At 34.5% G+C, this 24,664-nt stretch overlaps 1 protein-coding gene across 4 annotated transcripts in view; it reads left to right on the forward strand.

Moving 5' to 3' along the window:
• The first annotated feature begins 20,763 nt into the window (after positions 1–20,763).
• LOC140450974 (uncharacterized) overlaps positions 20,764–24,664 on the forward strand; it is a 48,101-nt gene continuing 44,200 nt past the window's right edge. Inside the window, exons 1-2 of one of the 4 annotated variants that reach the window (XM_072544692.1) lie at positions 20,764–20,930; positions 23,937–24,032. The gene's annotated coding sequence lies outside the window, so the exon portion shown is untranslated. The remainder of the gene's footprint in view (positions 20,931–23,936; positions 24,033–24,664) is intronic. The other 3 variants (XM_072544686.1, XM_072544679.1, XM_072544697.1) reach the window with 3 other exon arrangements.

Here is a 24,664-nt window from a genome sequence, read left to right on the forward strand (position 1 = left end):
ATATATATATATATATATATATATTTATATTATTTTTACAAATATTTTTAATATTCATACAGAATATAATATAAAATATCAAATACTTCCTTAAATACCAGTAATCCTTGTTATAAGCATAATTCTCAATAACGCGAGTTATGAATGTTCTTGGGAAAAACACTTTTTTAAAAACTGAACTTCACAATTAAAACTTTTATTTTCGACTTACAAAGATTTTAGTAACAACAACAATAAATTAAATCAGACTGAAAATATTGATTTTAACATGGTGTTTTTATAATTTATTAATTGCTGATCTTGCTGTTCAATACGTCGCAATTTAGTCCAGAATGTTCAAGCGGTAGCCCCGTGTTGGAATCCACGTGGTGGAATTTACTGGATGGTAGCGGTCACTGTACTGTAACTACTCCATCCTCTAAAGAAGTTTTGTGAGGGACGAACAGAACTGTTGAGTTGGCCTCTTCTGGAGTTTCGTCGCTAGAGTTAGGTTTTTTGTTATTTGTTTTATACCTGTAACATATATAGAGGCAGATTATTGTAATAAAGATATATAAAGGAGTCATCCAAAAATGGTTATGGCTATGGTTCCATAATTTCGGGTTAATTGTCTCTAGATGTTCCTCTTCCTTAGAGAGTTCATGCAGTTTGTCTAAGGGGATGTGATCTATTCTTAATGGTTTGAATTTAATCGCTGTTTGAATATCTATGGTCCTTATTTTGGGAAGCATTAGCAGTTGCTCTGGGATGGTTGTCCTTGAATTTATGTAACTCTGGATTGGGGTTTTGAATTCGCATCTGGGCGGAAGATTGATAAGTTCCTTTTAGGCCCAAAATTTTTGTTGTAGAACATCGAGTTGTAATTTTGGTTGATTCGGGAAATATTCCTATATAGTGGGCATCTGATAATCTTTGAATGATGACATCTCGAGTTTGGACGGGGGTGTATTGACAAGAAGCTTCTTGGGTGCTCAACTGCAGGATTTGTTTGATACAGTCATCAGTTTTCGTTGCTTCTAGTATTGTTTCCTCTTGGCAAAGATATCTTGTGTCGATTCGGGCACATGGTTCTTCCAAATATTGAAAGGATTTTTCGTTTATCTTTCGTTTATTTTTCAGGAAAATGAAGGATAAATATAATAGTACGGTTTGAATAATAGGCATCTACTTTGATGATGTCGTAGTACTTTAGGATGTCCTCGTCTTCGATGTACACAAGTTGGTCTGCCTTATGGTGTTCTAGAATTTTATTGATGATCCATTTTATTTCGTCTTTCTTGATCACACTGTTATGGAGAGTGTTTACACGAGAAAATGTAATGGCTTCTTCTAGGTCATTAAGTAACTGAAGTATAATTTGAAGGGTCAAATTTAATTGGTCCAGAACATTCCTTGCTTGCAAATAATGATTGAAGTCGAAAATGAATGTATTGAAATTCGTGCTGATATTATTTACTTCTTCTGCTATTATTTCTTGGTTATGTGTTAGTAATGTGATAGTTTGCTAGAACTCTTTTATAATCTTCTTGTACAAGCTAATGTGACGATTAAGATGATTTATAAGATTTTCCTGATTCGTCTGTAAGGTTTCTATAGCATTGTTGTATTTTTCTGCGTCATCTTGATCTATATTTCCAGAAATTGCTTTGATAATGCTTCCTATTCCATTAATTAACCCTCTTTCTGTTCTGCTATAGGGGTAAATTGTTGAGAATTTTTCTTGAGCTGATTTTAATTGATATCTAAGAGCTTGGTCGAAATTTTGTAAACTGCTAAGATACGGATGGCTAAGTCCATTTTGAATTGCTGTAGTCACTGCAACGTACTGGGTTTCAATTATGTCCAATTCTTCCTTTATTGGTAGTAGTTTGAAAAAGTGTATAAAATCGTGTGTACTAGTATGAATCTTTGCTTGTCATAGGTTGAGGGGAATTATTCCTGGGTTGTCTTTCAGGTCCTTGATCTTCACTTCCTCTCCCGTCGTCAGGGTGATCCTGTGGAGAAGGTTCAGAATTAGTTTTTGATTTAGGTTGGTGTTTTATGTTTTTCTTGTGAACTGTAGTTTTTGATGTTTTTACAGTCACTTCGTTATTTCTTTTTATATGTTTTGAGGAATATCGCGGAAGTAATTTATTTCTGGTAACTGTTTTCCTTGTATAGATTTTTGTGCTTGGTTTGTACGTAATAGGGTCTTGTCTCGATTTATTTCTATTTTCGATGACTTTATTTTTATTCTCTTGTATTTGCTGGTTTACTTCCTTGTATAATTCCTTTGTTATCTCTCTATGATTTTGGATATAATTGTTCAGTATTACTTTCTGTATGTCAACGTCAAAGGGATCTTTTGCGTCGATATGTCCGTTTAATATGTCAATGGGTCTTAACTTCGTTGCTGAAGGTATGGAATTATTGTATCCAATTATAGCGTATAGCATTTGTTCTTTTATTGAGAGCTTTGCTTTGGTGTTCCTTAGGATTCGAAGATGTTCGATTAACGTAGAATGAAATCTCTCAATTATCCCGTTGAATTGCGGATTCTCTGGTGTTGTATAGTGGATTGAGATTTTATGAGAGTCTACAAAATCTTGTATTACTGCATTTTTAAATTCCGTACCATTATCGGCTACTATCATTGTTGGGAGTCCATGATGTGTTATAAAAATCAATAGGGCGTTGAGTACATTGATTGCATTTCCTCCATTTACTGGGTAGGCTTGCCCATACTTCGAAAATGCGTCTATTATGGTTAGAAACTTCTGTCGATCAGCCTGGAATAAATCAATGTGAACTATTTCCAGTGGTTTAGTAGGAGTTGGTGTAACCATAAATTTTGGTTTGGGAGGAAGTCTGTCGTATTTATTTTCTTGACATATATCGCAAAAGTTTATGATATCTTCTATGTCCTTCTTCATATTATGCCAGTAATATCGTTTCCTTATTTGACTTTCTGTTTCAGCTATTCCTCTATGATTTGTTTTTCCTTCATGATAGTTTTTTATAATCTCTTTTTGTTGTTCTTCTAGGTTAACATCTTCCAATAAAAGATTGCACTTTACTAAGTCATATGCGTTGTGTTTAAAAGTTTTCCTGATAATTTCGCAAATTTCTGCAAAAATTTCTTCTTCTGCTTCAAATAAAATTGCATACTTCTTTTTCTGGTTGAGGTGTTCTTTAAAAATGTTAAGTCTCGTCTTAAATTTACTAGATCCCTTGTAAGCGAATTTTCGTCTCTCTGGTCTCCAAAATTTTTAATTAATGCGTTTTTTATTTCGTCCCAACTTTCGCATTCATATACAGATATAACTTCCTTGGCTCTACCTGTTAATTTACTGATAATACCATGAAGCAAAAATTTGTTTTGTATACTAGCTGCATTAAGTCTGTCATAATAATGGTTTAGAAGTATTGTAGAAACTTTAATAAATTCATGTAATTCATTTGGATTTCCGTCAAAATTTGGAAGAATGCATAAATTTTTAACGTCAAATTGTGGAACTGCCAAATTTTAAATTTTTTCAATATAATATAGTCAATAGTCAATATATAAATGTTTAAAGTATGTTAATAAGGTCTCAATTAAACTACTGTATTGGCTGAACATATATTAATAATATTCATACATTACAACATGATCATGTCGCCCATTGTCCCCGTTGGGAAGTGGTGTTGACTTGACATTGACATATTTGACATAGTTACCAGGTTTACGTTAAGCCTATCTTACATTAATGTCAAACACCTTCCCCTTAAAGATTAAGGCATACCCTAGGTTTAATTGTACGTCCGAATTTTGAAACATTACATTTCTTACTATCATTATTTTTTGAGCAGCTATAATGAGGACTTACAATATCAGTATTCCTATGTTCATTAAACAAATTTGTTAAATCATTATCCTGAATACATACATTATTTAAATCATTATTATCATTATCCTTATAACTATTTGGGTTTGTGTGTGGATACAACTCAGGTTCAAGATACATGTCTGCTACATCTGATTTTGTATGTGATGGTCTTATGTGTCTTGTGTTTCTTCTAACTATCCTATTATTGCATTCCTTTCTTATCCAGTACGATCTGGGTTCTTTAGCTTTTTCTACAATAACAGCTTTATACCATACTTTATCAACACTACTCTTAACAACTACATTATCCCCCCTTTTATAAGTTGTTGGTGTACGTTTACTATGTTTATCATACCGAACTTTTGATTTTTGTTGTTGGTCCGATAACAGTTTATAAATCTCATTCTGAATTTTAGGTTGTAATTGTTCACTATTTAATGGTATTTCTGTTCTCAAAGATCTACTATTTAATATTTGTGATGGAGATGCACTTAATGAAATAATAGCAGTATTATTATATTCTAAAACTAACTCACGATAATCAGAGTTTTCTGTAAAACTTTTTTTTTAAATTTGTTTACAAATTCCTACAGCCTTTTCAGCAAGGCCATTACTTTGGTGGTAATGAGGTGAACATGTCAGGACTGTAATTTGTTTATTATCGTAATATTTTTTACACTTAAATGATATAAATGGTAAATTATCTGCAATTGAAAATTGAGGATAGCCAAATCTGGAAAAAACATCTTGCATTGCATCTATTATGGCTTCAGATGTTTTATAATTTAATGATAGCATCTCTATCCAATGGGAAAAATAATCTATTAGAATTAAGTAAGATTTACCACCAAATTCCAAAATATCAGCCGCAATTTTATTAAACCTCAATTTTGGTATTGAATGTGCTAACATTGGCTCTCTATAATTATTTGGCCAAAAAAATAAAGATCTTGCTTTATTAATAGTTTTACTAGTTCCTATATGACCTTTATGTAACAGAGTAATCATTTCCTGTTTTAGAGATTTTGGTACAATTATTTTATTTTCAACAAAAACAATTCCTGCTTCAACATATATATCATTTTTAATACTGTAATATGGCTTTATATACTCTGGAATCTTGTTTTCTTTAGGCCAGCCTTTATAATAAAAATCAACAATTGTAGCCAAAACTTTATCTTTAGAGGTTTCTTCTCTGAACTAATATATTTTTTTATCTGTCATTGGTAAGTATAGTGAGACTGAATAAACCATATCAAACATCTCTAAATCAAGGGTTTGTGCCTTTAAACTAGCTCTAGAAAGCATATCCGCAAATTGAATATGCTTTCCTGGAACATAATAAATATTTAATATGTACTTTAATAATTTTAGCCTTAAACGCTGCAACCTTACTGACCCAATTTTGCATATTGGTTTCTGCATAATTGAAATTATTGGTTTATGATCTGTTTGGACATCAACATCACACTGGTAAATAAAGTTATGAAATTTTTGTGTACCATAAAAAATGGCTAATAACTCTTTCTCTGTCTGGCTGTAATTTATTTCATGTTCATTCATAGACCTAGATGAACATGCAACTAATTTCAACATACCATTATAGTTTTGAAACATACAACACCCAATTCCATTTTTGGATGCATCACATTGCAAAACTATCTTTTTATTTGGATCAAATGGTACCAGAGCTGGAGAATTTGAAATTATTTTCTTTAACTTATCAAAACATTCCTGGTGTTTAGGCAACCATTGCCATTCTACATTGTTTTTTAAAAGTTCACATAAAATTTGCATGTGCTCAGCCATATTTTTAACATAACGTCTAATATAGTTAAAGGAACCTATTATTCTTTGTAACTCTAATTTACTTTTTGGACTTTCTAATTTACATAAAGCATCTGTCCTCTCAGGATCTACTTTCATTCCTAAATGAGAAAAAATTTGTCCCATAAACTTTACTTCTTTTTTCATCATCATAAGTGGCTCGACAATCCGTTGTGGATCTTGGCCTGCTCACAAAGAAGTCGCCACTCCTGTCGATTCCTGGCAACTTCCCTCCATCTTCTAACCCCTAGAATCTGTAGGTCTTCTTCCACATCATCAATCCATCTCATTCGTGGTCGTCCTCTGCTTCTTGTGCCCTCTGGTTGTGAAAATGTTAATCTCTTCGTGTATTCGTGATCTGACATCCTAGCAATGTGTCCAGCCCATCTAAGTCTCTGCACTTTAACAAACTTCACAATATCTGGATCGGTGTATAACTGATACAGTTCAAAGTTGTATCTTCGACGCCATAGCCCATTTTCATTTACGGCCCCAAAAATCTTTCTAAGAATTTTTCTCTCAAAAATACCAAGAAGTCTTTTATCATTTTGAGATAAGATCCACGTTTCAGCCCCATATATCAAAACTGGTCTTATTAAGGTCCTGTATATATTAAGCTTTAGTGCACGTTTTATATTTTTATTTTTTAAATGTCTCCGGAGGCCGTGAACAGTTCTGTTTGCTATTGCTATGCGTCTTTTTATTTCGTCGCTTGTCGTGTTTGTTGCGTTTACTAGCGATCCAAGATATGTAAATTCTTTGACTTGCTCAAAGGTATGGTTGTTAATTTGAATTATTTCTTGGATATTTCGAGGGTTTTTAGAAACCAACATATATTTGGTTTTTTCCTCGTTTACCACAAGTCCTAATTCACTTGCTGCGTCCGCAAGCCTTGTAAAACACTGCACCATGTCTCTCATACTTCTGCCCACTATAACTATATCGTCAGCGAATGCGAGAATTTGCGTCGATCTATTAAAAATAGTTCCATTCATTCTAATATTTAATTGTCTGATTGCCTTTTCCAAGGCAATATTAAAGAGCAGACACGCCAACGCGTCCCCCTGTCTTAGACCATTATTAATGTCAAAGAACGTAGAGTTTTCTCCTTCAATTCTAACGCATGAGCTTACGTTTTGTATTGTTAGGTGGGTCAACTTAACTAACTTAGGTGGGATCCCAAAGTCTATCATTGCATTATATAATGCAGTTCTTTTCACACTGTCATAGGCTGCTTTGAAGTCAACGAAGAGATGGTGTGTTTCTATGTTATATTCCAGTGACTTTTCTAGAATCTGCCTATGTGCTTGAATTTGATGTGTAGTTGACTTTCCAGCAGTAAATCCGCATTGATATTGACTTACTTCTTTTTTGCTAAATTGAATTTTCTCTTTATTAAATCTAGCACCCACCTCTTTTGCTCTATTTATCACCTCTTTGACCGCTTGATCATGTTCATCTTGAGACGCCCCTGCTATGATCATATCATCATGACAAACTACAATGTTTTTAATATCACCAAAATGCTTTTCAACTGCCTCTTGAAAAAGGTCTTGAGAATTTGATAACCCAAAAGGTAAAACTAAAAACCTGTAAGTTCCATAGTGTGTAGAGAAACAACATTTCCATGAAGAATTTTCATCAATTGAAAGTTGGTGATAACTTTCAGATAAATCAAAAACAGAATATACATTTTTGTTTAATAATTTTGAACATATTTCCTCAATGGACTCCCCAACTCTAGATTTGCGTACTATATGTTTATTTAGATCTGAGGGATCTAAACATATTCTTAATTTACCATTACTCTTTTCGACTATCACCATTCTATTAATACTTGCCCTGGGGTCTATGTTTTCTACCTTAACAATTGGTTTTCTTTGGACTAATCTATCTAGCTCAGTTTTAAGTGAATTTCTAATTTTTATTGGACACTTGGTAGGTGGATAGCAAACTGGTTCAAATTTATCATTTGTTGTAATTTCATATGTGCCAGGAAATTTGCCTGACCCTGTGAAAACTTCAAAATTTTCATTGATAAATTTATCTGTTAAATCAGACCGGCCTATCTTATTTATTTTTATAGAATCAATACGTTTTACCAAACTTAAATTTAAACATGTTTGTCCACATATCAGAACCTGACTTGCACCATCCACAATGACAAAATCTTCAAAAATATTCTTACCCTTACATTTTACATTTAAATTTACTACACCTATAGGATGAGACACATTTCCATCAAATGCCTTTAACACATATTCAGTAGGCCTGGTTTTAAATTGACAATTAAATTTTTTATAAACATTTAAAGGAATAACATTTACATCTGCCCCTGTGTCTAACTTAGCTTTCAATTTATAATTTTCAACCTCTATATACTCTTCCCAAGTGTCTATCAAATCAACATTACATACCTTTTTCCTGCTGTTAACATTTCTTACAAAAAATTCATTAGAAGAGGTTGACTCACAATCATCTTTTTCAGTACTTTTAATATTTTTGACCTTGCAGGCAACTGCATAATGGTTTTTTAGTCCACACTTGTTACACTTCTTGCCATAAGCTGGGCATTCCCTCGGACCATGCTTTTTTGCACACCTTCTGCATAAAAAAACTTCTTCTTCAACTTCTTTCTCTTCATTCCAAGGTTTCTTCTTTATATCATATTTCTTTTTCTCTATCTTCTGTGTATGATTAATATTTCCTGTGTTATATTGAAACTGTAAATTTTGAGATTTACTTTGCTCACTTGTTCTGCAGAATTCTATAGCTTTATTTAAACTTAATTTGTCTATTCGCAGGAGGGCTTCTCGTGTGGTCGGATCCCTAATTCCCATAACAATTTTGTCTCTTAATGCCTTGTCTTCACATGACTCATCGGGATCTAGGGCATTGTAATTGCAACTTCTAACCAAATGTCTGCACTCTGTCAAAAAATGTTCAAATGTCTCCCCATCTTCTTGTACTCGTTTTATAAAGTTGTACCTCTCAAAGCATTCGTTAACTCTTGGGTTCACATACTTATCTAACAGCTGCATTGTGAATTCATACTTATTTAGTTCTTCATCAGGGATAACAAAAGTAGCCATAATCCGTGCTGATTCATGGCCAATAATATTTCGCAGGATGGATAATTTCACCTGATCTACAGCGTCGTGTTGTCCTGTTGCTACTAAATAATTTTCGAATGAAATTTTCCAAAATTTCCATTCAGAAGCGGCACTCTGACCCTGGAGGTCGAAATCTTGGGGTAACTTAACATAACCTATTCCATTGACCATGCTTGCCATTTTGGGAACACTTAAATTTTTCTTTTTAATAAACTTAGCACTTAACTTTATCCTTGGACACGTAGATTCCATAAATTGACTGCGCCATGTTTAAAGTATGTTAATAAGGTCTCAATTAAACTACTGTATTGGCTGAACATATATTAATAATATTCATACATTACAACATAATCATGTCGCCCATTGTCCCCGTTGGGAAGTGGTGTTGACTTGACATTGACATATTTGACATAGTTACCAGGTTTACGTTAAGCCTATCTTACATTAATGTCAAACAATAAATATATAAATCTTAATCTACTTATTTTTTATCTATTAATCTCTATGTTTATTAATATATAGTATTTATTAAGCTATTCAAATTTGTCTTTAAATAAGTTTCTAAATCTGACTCTAAAGTCAATCTAAGGACTTAGAGGAGATATTTTTAAATTATTGTTACGAACATACTTTTGGCATGGCCCACGTAACGGTTGCATTGCATCTCTAGTACTCTTCTAGAACATTTGCGATGTATCGAGTGCGAGAGAGAATAACCGGTCACGTAGGCGAATTAGAGGTGGGACAACGCCAGAATATTCTAGAACATAGTAACTTTGTTATATATATGTAACGTTTTTAGGAGTGAGTTTAGTTGATAAGAGAGTACCGAACTGTAAAGTTATAAATAAATATATGTATATAAATTCGAACCGCTCGTCTTATTTAATCTCGCTACAGTGGTGTTACGGTGTGAGTAAAAGAAATAAATTCAGCAGTGACTTTTGAAAAAGACTTTTGAACTTTTGAAAAGTATTGTTCGTCGGGAACATCCGCGTAGTTCGGTAGTGATCTTTGTACGAAAAGAACATTTAAAAGTACGTGTGTGCCTGACAAAGATGCTGCTAGTAGAACTTTCAGTAAAACAGTTGCGTGAGCAACTAGAAGAACGCGATGAAGACTGCAGCGGGTCCAAAAAGATACTTCAAGAACGACTGAAGACTGTTCTCAACAAGAATGGAGAAGACCCAGAGACATTCCAGTTCCAGTCAGCAGAAGAAGCAGTTTTATTTAAAATAAAAAATGTCTCGCAAATGATAGAAGAATCTTCTAAAAAAAATGATGAAAGATTCAATGAAACGTCTCAAATGATAGAAGAATCTTCTAAAAAAACTGATGATAAATTCGAGACTGTTTCCAAAAGATTCGATGAAACGTCTCAAATGATAGAAGAAACTTCTAAAAAAAAATGATAGTAAATTTGAAAACGTTTCGCAAAAAATTGAAGAATCTTCTGGAAAGAATGATGAAAGATTCAATAAAACGTCTCAAATTATTAAAGAAATAGCTAGACAAAATGACGAGAAATTTGAAAATGTGTCTAGAAGATTCGACGAGACTTCTCAAATAATTAAAGAAGTATGTAATCAAAACAATGAGAAATTTGAAGAAGTCTCAAGAACATTCGATAACATACAGAAAAATGTAAACAACGTAGAAGAGAAGATCAAACAGTTAGAGAGCATGATAACTAATACAAAAGTGCTACCACCAGTTAATACAATAGCCTTAGAACCGGTAGTGAAAGAAGAATCACCTAGAGACGAAACAACACATAATATGAGATTCAAATTGCCACCATTTGATGGAAAGTCTTCTTGGTCCATATACCTTAGACAATTTGAAGCTATTGCGACAGCCAATCATTGGACAGAACAAGAAAAAGCTGTTTCCTTGACTGCTGCTTTACGAGGTGATGCTGCAGATATCCTAAGATCGATTCCTAAGGGTCAAGAAAAATGTTACCAGACCTTGTTTACCCGACTAGACAAACGTTATGGAGATGCCCATCTACAACAAGTCTACAAGGCGCAACTAAGAAGTAGAATTCAACGAGCAAGTGAAAATTTGCAAGAGTTTAAAGCAGATGTTGCTCATATAGTGCGGTTGGCTTATCCGGAGGTACCAGACAACATTTTAGAAGAAATTGCTGTAGATACCTTCGTCAATGGGTTAAAACAAAGTGAATTACAGAAAGCTTTACGACTAGCAAGACCGAAAGTTCTAGATGAAGCGCTCGCTATTGCCTTGGAACATGAAACAGCTAGTCAAACTTCACGGAGTCATCGAGTAAGAACCATTGAAGAAGGCGACGAACCAAACGATGAACGTCTGGAAGAAATGGTACGAAAAGTAGTTCGTAACACGATGCCGAAGAGACGCGAGCCCAGATGTTGGAATTGCGGTGACGTAGGTCATATTCGCCGTAATTGCATGAAAATGATACAACAGTCGGAAAACTAGAACGGGTCGACAACAAGGGGCAACTGCCGACCTCGAGAAACACAGCCCCCATAGTAACTGTGAACATTACGTCCTCAGGTGGAATTCATAGCTTGTACATAGAGGGTCGTATCAATAATAAATGTATATCGTTTTTGGTAGATACAGGTGCAACGAGAACTATTGCACGGCCAGAAGTAGTACGAGGCCATCTTAAATTATTGCCTGCAACAGTAAAGCTTAGAACAGCAACTGGTGAGATAATTAATACATATGGCGAGGCTAATATGTCAGTATCCATTGGCCAGACCACAGTGAAACATACAGTATTAATTGCAGAGATCTCCGATGAGTTCATATTGGGGATGGATTTACTAAGGAAAGTTGGGGCTGTATTGAATGTCAAAGATGGAGTTCTCGAGATCAGTGGTGAAGAGTTGCCGTTTCATGAAGACAAAGAAGATGTTATCAGCTTAATAACTACTTGTGACGTAACAATACCCGGTAATAGTGAGAAAATTTTGATGACCAGACCTGATGGTTACTGCCGAGAGGGAAGTTTAAGGATGGTCGAAGATGTGAATAATGCCGAGTTCCTAACGGCAAAAGCTTTGGTGAGAATTCGAGATGTCGTTCCTGTAAGAGTTATGAATTTAAAGGGAACTGCTATTAAGTTAAGTAAAAGAACTTTGATCGGACAGTGTGTTCCCGTGGCTTCGATTTGTTCCATGAATACTAATGAGAAACCGTCGAAATCTAAGTATCCAAAGGAGCTTGTTGAGACGATGATTCAAACGTGCCAAGATCTTGATGATGAACGAACTAAAAAAGTGAAGTCTATGCTGATAGAATTTCAAGATGTTTTTGCCATGGATAAGAAGGATAATGGCAAAACAAGCATAGTAAAGCATAAAATTAATACCGAAGACGCTCAGCCAATCAGACAACAACCTAGACGACTTCCATTTTCGAAAAGGGATGAAGCCGAAGACATCATCAAAGATATGAACAAACAAGGGGTAATTGAACCATCAAACAGTCCATGGACATCACCAGTAGTCCTAGTAAAGAAGAAAGATGGTTCAACACGTTTTTGTATTGACTACCGATAGCTCAATGCAGTAACTAAAAAAGATAGTTATCCTTTGCCCAGAATAGAGGATACTTTGGATACACTTTCTGGTTCTCGTTGGTTCTCCACACTCGATCTGAAAAGTGGATATTGGCAAGTAGACATGGAGCCAGCTGATCGTGAAAAAACCGCATTCTCGATAGGATCAGGGCTTTGGCAGTTCACAGTTATGCCCTTTGGTTTATGTAATGCCCCGGCCACATTTGAAAGATTAATGGATGCAGTTTTAAGAGGTCTAACATGGAAAACATGCCTGGTTTATTTGGATGATGTAATTGTAGTTGGAAGATCCTTCGATGAACATGCCAATAATCTAACAGAAGTCTTTCAACGATTGCGGGCAGCGAATCTGAAGTTGAGTCCGAAGAAATGTCACTTGTTTCGACGAGAAGTGAAGTACTTGGGACATATTGTAGCAAGTAATGGTGTAACAGCTGATCCTGAAAAACTTGCAGCAATTAAGGATTGGCCAGTACCAAGAGATAAACACGAAATTAGAAGTTTTCTTGGCCTATGTACATATTACCGCCGTTTTGTCAAAGGATTTGCCAATATCTCCAAGCCATTAACAAAGTTGACAGAAGAAGGCAAAGAATATACATGGAGCGAAGAGTGTCAAAGAGCTTTTGAACACTTACAAACGGCTCTGATCAGCGCACCGATTTTAAGCTACCCTAGACAGGCAGGAAAATTTGTGTTTGCACCGATGCAAGCAGCAGTGCAATAGGAGCTGTTCTTTCCCAAATCCAAGATGGGCAGGAGAAAGTCATCGCTTACTTTAGCAAAGTCTTGTCAAAACCAGAAAGAAACTATTGCGTTACCAGAAGAGAATTGCTAGGCGTAGTGAAGGCTTGTGAGCATTTCCATAAATACTTGTATGGCAGAAAGTTTCTTCTTCGCACGGATCACGCTGCTCTAAAATGGCTCCTACAATTTCGTAATCCAGAGGGCCAGATGGCAAGATGGTTAGAACAATTACAAGAATATGATTACGAGATCGAACACAGGGCTGGCAGAGTTCATTCAAATGCTGATGCCCTTTCGAGACGGCCGTGCAGTGCAAATTGTAATCACTGTCTTAAATTAGAAGAACGACTTTGCCCCGTGAGACGAACCACCGTCATTAATGAGCAATGGCAACCTCAACAGCTACAAGACGCTCAAGCAGATGATCCATGTATAAAAAAAGTATTGGATTGGATGCGTCGAAGTGAGGGACCTTCTTGGCAAGACATTAGTACATGTAGTCCAGAAGTCAAGTGTTACTGGAGCCAATGGAATTGCCTAGTGCTGAAAGATGATCTTCTGTATAGAACCTTTGAGAACGATGATGGTACAGAAACTAAGCTTCAGTTAATTGTACCTAAAAGTAAAATGTCAGAAGCATTGCGTCAGTTGCATGACGGTGCATCAGGTGGACACTTTGGTATCACGAAGACTCTGCAAAAGGTTCGAGAACGGTTCTATTGGGTGAACTGTAAAGATGATGTAAGAAGATGGTGCCGCAAATGTGAACTGTGTGCAACCCGTAATGGTCCAGCTGGTATAAAGAGGGCACCCATGAGACAGTACAATGTTGGTAGTCCTATGGAAAGAGTAGCAATCGACATTGCAGGTCCACTTCCAGAGACAAATGATGGAAATAAATATATCCTGGTAGCCATGGATTATTTTACGAAATGGACTGAGGCTTATGCGATACCAAATCAAGAAGCTGCTACCGTTGCAGAGGTACTTGTTAAAGAATTCTTTAGCCGATTTGGTGTTCCCTTGGAGATCCACTCCGACCAAGGGCGAAACTTCGAGTCAACCCTTTTCCAAAACGTTTGTAAATTGATCGGTGTCAATAAGACCAGAACGACACCCCTGCATCCTCAATCAGATGGAATGGTCGAGAGAATGAACCGAACAATGGGCAAACACCTGTCCAAGGTTGTATCAGAACATCAAAGAGATTGGGACCAGCACATTCATTTATTCCTAATGGCCTACCGCTCGGCCGTGAATGAAACTACAGGCCAGACTCCAACCTGCCTGATGTTAGGTCGTGAAGTTCGTTTACGAAGATTATGTCGACCGCCTGAAGTTAAGAATGAACAACATTCATGAACTTGCCCGACAACACATCCAGATAGCCAGTGACAGAATGAAAGATCAATACGATTCTCGGTGCAAGAGTGAAAGCTATGAAGTAGGTGATCTTGTTTGGCTTTATAATCCACAACGTCGTCGAGGCTTGTCTCCCAAACTTCAAAGACAATGGGAAGGTCCGTATAAAATTAAAAAGAAATTAAATGACGTAATATACTGAATTAAGAAGTTGCCGAAAGGTAAACCAAAAGTAGTTCACATAAATCGTCTTGCACCATATGCTGGCTCAAATGAGACAGAAGAAGCACGAACCCTTCAACATGAGATCAAAGATGACCGGCGACCAAGCTTTAATGAATTTATGTCAAATTACGCAGAGAGAAAGAGTGCTAGATTCGGCGTGACCACAGAAGTTCAGCAGGATCTTTTTAATGTTCCGCATAACGTCTCTCTAGCCCACTGTGTTGCCCAAGATCTTGAGATGACTAAAGGAATCTCATCCGTAGTTTATAAGAAATTCGGTCGCTTGGACGAGTTAAAAAACCAGCAGCCTAAAGTTGGAAGAGTACTGAGATTAGAAGATGGTTCTCGATCTTTGCTGTATATGGTGACCAGGAAGTCATATACAGACAGGGCAAGCTACGAGGATATATGGCGTGCTCTAACTAATTTGAAGAAAATTGTGTGCAATTACGACATCAAGAATTTGGCCTTACCCAAGATAAGCCATGCACTAGATAATCTGGACTGGAAGATTGTCAGAAGCATGCTTGAAGTGATCTTCCGAGACACCGGCGTACGAATTACTGTGTGTTGCATTAACCCGATGAGATCGTATCCTTTAAAGTCAGTAGACTGTTATTTCTTTCTAAAGGGTTCATGCAGAGCTGGAGGGTCCTGTAGATTCCGCCATCCTGTGCCTACCTATAGAGTTGCTGATCGGGACGATCAGATTTAAGAGGGGAGCAGTGTTACGAACATACTTTTGGCATGGCCCACGTAACGGTTGCATTGCATCTCTAATACTCTTCTAGAACATTTGCGATGTATCGAGTGCGAGAGAGAATAACCGGTCACGTAGGCGAATTAGAGGTGGGACAACGCCAGAATATTCTAGAACATAGTAACTGTTATATATATGTAACGTTTTTAGGAGTGAGTTTAGTTGATAAGAGAGTACCGAACTGTAAAGTTATAAATAAATATATGTATATAAATTCGAACCGCTCGTTTTATTTAATCTCGCTACATTATTTTAATCTTTGGGATAATCTATTCAAATCTTTGTTTAATTTATCTTCTAATCTAGCTCTGATTCAATCTAAGGACTCAGAGGAGTCTGATTTATTAAAAATTCTTTCAAAATTTAATCTTCTTAATTCTAAGTAATAATAAAATCGCTTACAGGATAAAGACGATGCCGATGTGCATTCCTTTGCTCCTGAAGGCTTCTTCTAACTTCTAATTCCCTCGGGTGAACTCTGCAGACGGTTTCCCTGGGGCTGGTTCTTGGAACAGTGGACAAACACTTAAAAGTGACAAGGATCTATAAAGACTCTTCCACTTCCGTACTGACTCTGCGCCAATTATGAATGTTCTTGGGAAAAACACTTTTTTAAAAACTGAACTTCACAATTAAAACTTTTATTTTCGACTTACAAAGATTTTAGTAACAACAACAATAAATTAAATCAGACTGAAAATATTGATTTTAACATGGTGTTTTTATAATTTATTAATTGCTGATCTTGCTGTTCAATACGTCGCAATTTAGTCCAGAATGTTCAAGCGATAGCCCCGTGTTGGAATCCACGTGGTGGAATTTACTGGATGGTAGCGGTCATTGTACTGTAACTCGCGATTTAATAAATGCGAATTTTTGCATTTCACGCGAAAAATAACTGATTTTTCATGGGGCGCTCCCGCACCATTAGATTTGTCTGCCAATAGTATTAAACATTAAATAATTATCTTAAAAATGAACTTTGCACTTAGTCCGACGGTTATTGACAAAATTTAAGCTTTGCGTAATATCTGAAATTTATATAGATTACATTAATAAAAAAAAATGTCATTTTCTGTCGAACTGCAGTTTGGGTACATTGTATTTGTCGGACACATATTCCGTATGTAAATCTTTCACAAATCTAATTTTTTTTCCGACAGTTATTAATGAATTTCCACAGACTCGTGGAAAAGCCGATTTTCACTGTCGGACGGAAAAATCGGGGAGTAAATTTTGTCGGACAATGTAAAAATAGTGTTTTTCACGTTATTTTTGAACGATACAGAGAACGATACAGCTTGTTATTACTAAATTTTTTGAAGTTGTTTTTTGGCGTGTTTAGCTTGGTGGACTCCCTTATGGAACCAAAATTTTTATCGGACAAGATTTTTTTCGGATATTTCACGAAGTCGACTTTTGTATTCATTAAACAGCAATACGTTATTATTAAATTTGATACATCACTTCAAAATGACCACTTTTGGATAAGCTGGAGAGAAAAGCACCCGGTACAGAAAATATCCCAAAAGATATTTGGGGGTCGAGGTCTTATGAAGCTATCCTGAAAATTGTAGCCTGTTATGTATGAGTGACACAGTATATCTCCTGGCACCTAGACTATAAGTAATAAAGACAATAAAACTGCTACGTACTTGGAGAAAAACGTACAAGTCATTCGCTATTCCGATGGAGATGTTGAATATTTCAAAATAAATAAAATACTAGAATCCAAGTTGTTTTATGTTGCCGATTACATTTATGTTCGAGAGCAAAAAGCAGACTTTTTAAAACTCTCAGAAATCTCATATTATTGACGTCTTTCCCGTAATTATTGATGTTTGCAAGTTTGATGGTACACCTTGCGCCACTGTAACTTTGCTCATGATGCCAACCCCTGTCATGCCACTGGACTATTTGTGTGCACCGAAAGAAACGTGAATCGTCTCCGCCAATGGTTTTCTAATATACCTACTATTGCCTATTTAATTTGATACAATACTAAAATAAGAAAAGCTTTTATTACATATTGTTTTGTTTCTCCCGTTATAACATTATACATTTTATTATATATTACATTATATATAACGATATTATACAACATTAAAATATATTTTATATCACTAAACACTTTTTTGACTTTTTAAAAAAGAATTTTATTTTGAAAATACAAGGAGCAAAGTAACGTGCTATAATTTTAATTATAATGAACGGATATAAACAACGACAAATTTTTTTATAATATTGGTGAAAGCTGACCCAGTTGGGACGTGTAAAAACCTCGGGTCTCGCTGACTCTGCTGATACTGCAGGTGCAGGAATCCTTATCACCTCTGGTAAATGGAACTTGAAACCTGAGACCCTGGGAATCGTCGTTATAAGTCAGCTTGGTTGGTACAATGCATATAACAGCTCCCCCTTTTAGATGAAAGTTGGTACGTGGCAGCAACTTTTAGACTGTGTGTTTGTTGGTACTCAGTTTGATCTGCTCTTCGTCGTCTATGGAGTCGCTTAGGTGGATACTGGGTCTTCATCTTGGAAGGGTCTTTTTCCAATTCCTGGCTAAGGCTGTCTCTGGCTGTCTTGGCGGATAGGGCGGATGGTCATTGTCATTGGTATTGCCAATTCCTATATTGTATCTTTTCTTGAATCTGCATTTACATGTGATGTAAAGAACAATAACAGTCAAAATGAAGACTGTTGTTAAGATCGTGAACCAGCTCAGATGTTTATTGACGAATGGTTCATTGATTAGTTTGTTGAGTTTGTGATGAGCTTTCTCGAGGTCTTGAGTATAGATCTTGCTAAGCTTCAGTGGTTTTAAGTCGGGAAGATGGATCTTATCTGGGAAGTGATGGCAACAATTGAATGGTATTTGGACCAGGTAAGTAACATTGTCATGCACGCCGATCAATTTTTGTGAGGGTTCTCTTGTACTACCAATAAAGGCATCACTTGTGGGTTGAAGTTTGAACACATGGTTGGTGTGGATGATCTCCGATTTAACATCTCTGGTCTCACATTTGATGGTAATACGCAGTGGATCAGAATGTGTTGAGCCAAAAGTTTATGTTGACCTTCTGGACTTTGTAATCTTTGGTGAATACTACGGAAGTCTCGTATGTTCTGGGAAGGAATTCTTATCGCTTCAGAAGTTGGCCTTTGCATATGGCATCGCTGTCGATCGGGTATGGAAGTGTGTTGTAACAGATCTTGGTCCGAGCTCGCAAGGTTTTGCATGACTCAAGACAAGTCATAAGTTGTAAGGTATAACAACGAATTATCGTTTCGCGCAATGTATTTATGTGTTGTTTTTAATATCAACAACAACTCAATTTATGTTGAGTGAAGACCTGTTCGATTATCCAGTATTAGTATTGGATAGAGACGATATAAAGTATATTATTCTGCACCAGTTAAAGGAATATTTAAGACAAACACAATTCTTATGTCTAGTTGATAGGCTTGTAATTCGATAATATCGAGATATTGAGCTAGATTCGAAGTATAGATTAATAATGGAAGATTATTTTTATTTAATGATTATGATATAAATATGCCTAGGCGATTCAATTAGATTAAACGGTGTGATGATTGGGTTATGAAATATTTTTAATTTTAATGAATAACTTTCCATTAGTAATTCACACAAGTTTAGCATATTGTTTGAGATTGATAGAAGTTTAATTGGTCAAAGGTATCCATTATTGACTCTCGAATTTCTTTAATATTATTGTTGAATGTTTCCTCATCTATTTGTAATTTCTGGATTGTGGCGATGAAGTTCTTAACGACAGAAGTGCTAACCGATATTTGATTTTTCAATAGATTTTCGATTTGATACTCATCGGGAGTTATCTTATTTATCCATTCGTTGAAATATTTGCCATTTGACGAGTCTAAGTTTCCGGTAATTGATTTCCATATCGAACCTATTCCGTTAATAAGCCTAGTTTTCTCTAGAAATGTGTACTGTTTCGTATCGGCCATTATTTCTGTATATTTAAGACTAACAGAACTAGAAATTTGTTTTAGGAGACTTATGTGAATTTGAACTTCGGATTCGAATTCCAGCATTCGAGGTACAACTTCTTCAATGATATCCAATAAATTTTCTAAGATTTTGTCATTTTTGTCAATAACGTCTCTAATTGGTTGCATGTCTTTATATAGAAGTAGGATCGTTTGAAATTTTGAGATTGGTCTCTTCATGAAAAAAGATTCCAAGGGTGTTGTTGATTGTAAAGAGGGTTCAGGAAAAGATGGGGGTAGCTAAAATTAAAATGTTACGAGACTAGAAGGTACAAGATCAAGAAATACGTGATTAGGGAAAGAGCCGGGGTGACTACAGTCTCAAAAAAGGTTCAAGAACAAATACTGCAATGGTTTGGCCACGTCAGACGTAGAAATAAGATATATGTGGGACGAAGGATAAAACTGTTAAAAGTTGAGAGAAATAGAGGTAGAGGAACACCGCGGAGAAGATAGAAGGACTATGTGGCAAATGATTTAAGATAGAAAAGTTTAAATACGGAAGACACGATGGATAGCAATGAGTGACATAAAAGAGCAGGAAACAGCAATCCCTGAAAAGGAAAAAGATGAGGAAGAAAAAGAAGAATTGGGTTAGATCTCGGCTACAGAAATCAAAAAGTATTGCTTAGGTCGTCGTTTTAAAGGCTCTGACAAACCTCGAAGTCGTAATCTATATAGTAAAGGTCCCCTAGACTTGTCGTTTGAATTCGACGTTAAACTGTAGGTCCAATATATGTGTACGTATGGAATAGAAAAAAACTTAAAAGTAGCTACCTCACTCTGCTTTTTTACTCATAGTTTAGGCCCTTAGCAATGAAAAGAGGGAACAGCATCAGCGACATCATGTGATATTAAAATAATGAGTGGTCAAAGGCCAAGTAAGATGACCACTTTCGTTAGAATATTTTTTTTCTGTTTTTATAGTGTAAATTGGAATTTGTACCTACATATAATCTTTTTCATATTTAAGGTGAGTTCATGCTCTTCGCTCACTTGCGTAATTCTGTTACCGTGTGTTTGAGTTTTTTGAACATTATCCAGTATTCCTCAAATACCTATGTCTATCGTACCATCTCAATATCTAATGTTGTTTATTACTTCACAAACATTATTTTCAAATGTTATAAGTATATCTTTTCTTGAAAAATTGTCACACCATAATTCTAAAAGTTATTTGATACCTTAAGGTTAGACTTCTAGCAATACACTCCCAAAAATAGACAAATTTTTAAGTTATGTCAACACACAAAAAAGAAGAATGTGCTTGTGGTAATGCTAATCCAATCCAAACACAACAGATAAGGTTATGATTAGGTAAGGTCAATAAGTATAACTCAAATTCTGCGTAATTATATTTATTATGGATATTGGATAATTAATAGTTCCGTTTCGTATATAAAAAAAGAGTTCTATCAAATCAGATAAGGACTTTTCATTAGGTAAGTTCAGTATTTACATATTAATTTGTAAGAGTATGGATGATCAAAAATCGTGGTGGAAAATTAGTTAACAGGCGAAGTTATCTTTCATTCAAATCTCTAAATTCTATCAGTGTCTGGCTGTGGAATATTGTCTAACTAGAAATGATAATTATCCCTCTTCAGTCCCCTGCTTTGTTAAGACTATATGAATAGTTTGTTCTATTTGACACATCATAAATGATGAAATAATATATATGTACATATAGAAACAAACTGTAATTGTTTTGGTTTCTCTTACAGTTTTGTGTGATACTGCTGCTTTTACTAAGTTTAATTTGTAATTTAAATATAATTTGTATGTGTATGTATATAGTGAAGTTTACTTTAACTTTAAAGGTTAACTGTACTGTCATGCCTTTTAATCCATATTGAAAGGGTAATTTATTCAGGATATTTTAACTGTTAATCGGTTAGGTGACAAACTATTACACAAATGGTAAGGTACAGTTCATGGACTGCCATATTTAGAAAGCCGCAAAAACAAAATTTATACAGAAAATACAAGCTGGTATGAGGTAATACTACACTTTTGTGGCATTTGTGTTGTGTTGTAAATTGTGCAGGATATGATAGAAAAGGCATTCAGCATTAAACACACGAAAATATTTTCAGGCAATAATAATGAAAAGACCTCCAATGTAATATATAATAGAAGGATAGATAACAGGTTAGAAAAATTAGGATAAGGCAGAGAGTTCTATTAAACAACTTAGAGGTCAAACTCCTCATAATCTCATTAATATAGAATTGAAGCCCACTATTTTTTAGTGAAAAAAAAAAAATGAGGAATTAATTTGAAAATTGAACTTGCCTGAATATAAGAAAATTTTGAAAAATCTTTCTTATGTTAGCTTTATTTATGGTTTTTATTCTGCAGTAATGAAGTTTTGAACTTATTTATTAACTTAAACTTGGAAGCAAGCAAAAAGATTGTTTAATGCGAAAATGTAGTATTTAGTTAGTTCATACCATGGACGTATAAACATAGATGGACCCAGCAATAAGATACCTTAAACACACACTGTTTTGAAGCTTCGATATTCCTGGACAAGAGGGTAAAGGGGAGTAAACCGGGTATCGATAGACTGTGATACTTCCTCAATGAGCATAAGCGTGCTTGAATTTTTACTCGCGGGGATAATTATTCAGAAGTTAATAATTGGAAGTAGTAATAATGTATAAAAACACGTTTTTATAGAAAAAATAAAATACAATTTTATTTGCTTTAAAATTAATACAATAAAATATAGTTGAGCTCAAGTTAATTTTTTAATAGGTATCAAATAATCCTACGATAAAAAAAAAACAATTAAAAAATATACATTTGTCAAATTTAAGTACATACCTATATTTATTGATAATGTATTAAAACATATTTTTTCAAATTGTGACACATTTGTTTTAATACAATATCAATAGATTCCACGTAGTAAGGGTTTCTGCTACAAAATTATTTATTGATCATTCCAAAGCTCTTGCTAGCATTTGACATAAAATTATTTGCAAATATACCTACTTATTAAAAAGTAGGCCTGAAAATGTATAAATTATTGGAAAGCTATTTACCGAACAGAAATATTAAAGAAAAAATGGTAAATAGACATAATAGAAGACGTTGGTATAAAAATAAATTTTTATTGATTGCGAAATAAAACAGTCTTAGTAAGAACGCTTCTTATGCGCACGGTGTTAACATCTAAAGTAGTCCTCGTTTCATGATGAATTCCAATTTTAAAATATTTCTCAAGAACCAATTTTAAAAGTTGCATAGAGTGACCATCGATTGCATTTTCATCATACATATGGTCACCAAAATGCTCATAGATTGATTTTGGGACATTTTGTATGGTTTTATTAATCAAAATATTCATAAGGTTTTTAACTAGTCTGTTGTAGATATTTATAGTTTTATTAAAAAATCTGAAATATTTTTCAGCTTCCTTACAAGTTTAAATAACCAAAAAGGATGCTTTTGAAAGGTTTTTTTATACTGTTTTCTCTGTTGAAGTTTAGAGTAAGTTTCATCATTAATCAATATTATTTGGAAACCTACATAGAAAAATAAATGAGTTTTATTCATTTCACTAATTTATTGTTAATTCATGAGAAATATTAAATTAAAAAGCTACTAAACAGATCTTTTTAATCAGATGATGTCTACTACAATTTAAAAATGTCTATACTAATTTCATGAACTAATATCTTGTTCAATACATTAATTAATAAACCCAATGGTACGCCTATGAAAGACATATTTTAAAATATAAACACACAGGCTTCCTCAGTTCCTCATCTTAAATAATGTAAACAAACAGTACTTACAAATTAAATGAGACATTGGGATGTAAATATTTCGTTTTTTTTGCAAATGTAAAACTGTAGCACCATTATTATAATTTGTTTATTTCACTATTTACAAATATCACTTAAAATACAGCCAAAATATCGAAAAACAACTTTTCCTCATCTTGGGTAAAAAGTAAACAAAACATGGACATGACATGGAACAGCATTTGAAGTTTGACGTAGAGCCATAAGACAGAGAAATGTAAACACCGTTGCCATTAATAAATAGGTTTCAGTACTTCTACATATAAAATAATTGGTTGATATCTGTTATATTCTATTATTAAATGATATGCACACTATGTGCACATTTGATGTTTTAATTACAATTAAATATATTAATATAAGTAATAAATTATTATTTTGGATTGATAGCACCTGTAGAGTATAAAATAAATATAGTAATATTTTCAGCGATACGTGAATAAGATATTTTAATAAAAAAAATGTGACATTTGAAGGTGCTGAGAATGTGACCTAGTCAAATAATTTTGGCTTCACATTTTTATGTAAATAACTGAGTCCATCTGTGTTTATACGTCCATGGTTCATACCTTTAGTTAGTCCATATATATTTAGTTAGTGCATACTTTTTTGAAGTAGCATTTACTTTTTCAGTCCGCTGTTTTCACTGTATACAGTCTGTTCCCAAGTTATTCATTGCTAACCAGTTGAATGAGCTTGATATGGTGACAAATGAAGTCTACTAAGTAGGTACAAGTAAAAATGATTATTTTTCGACCAGATTATCTTACTTTAAACTTTAAAAAACCACTCTCAAAAAATTCTATGTAAATATTACAGGAAACAAATGAGATTTCAAAAATTGTTTATATTTTCTGCCCCCTTATTTGTTCCACCTAGTGTTCAACACATGCACTAATCTTTAAAAAATCAGCTTCACTTATTTTCGCTGAGTTATACATCTAGTTTATTATTTCTAAATTTATGGGATAGGGTATTGGAATCTTGGAAGTCATATAGATGTGTGGAGTAGAAGCACATAAATAAAGTAGACTACAAATTGCTTACATTCAAGAATCTAAGCTGAAAGGCAAAAAACTATATGAAGGTTACAAATGGTGGTATGTAGGAAAAAGTAAAAAGGAATGGAGTTGGTAAAGTACTGAAAGTGAAATGAAAGATAATGTAGTAGAAGTTTTAAGAATGAGGAAGTGATACTTCTGCAATTTTCATCATAAGGCAGTAATGATTGTGGGAGACACATATGAGGGAGTAAAAACTAGTGTTAGGACCTGTGGGGGAGAGACATACATTTCATGTGAAACTAGGATTGCACCAAGGCTCACTGCTTAATCCTTATTTATGCTCATTAGTTTTGGATC

The sequence above is a fragment of the Diabrotica undecimpunctata genome, chromosome 1 (genome assembly GCF_040954645.1).
Source record: "Diabrotica undecimpunctata isolate CICGRU chromosome 1, icDiaUnde3, whole genome shotgun sequence".
NCBI lineage: Eukaryota > Metazoa > Arthropoda > Insecta > Coleoptera > Chrysomelidae > Diabrotica > Diabrotica undecimpunctata.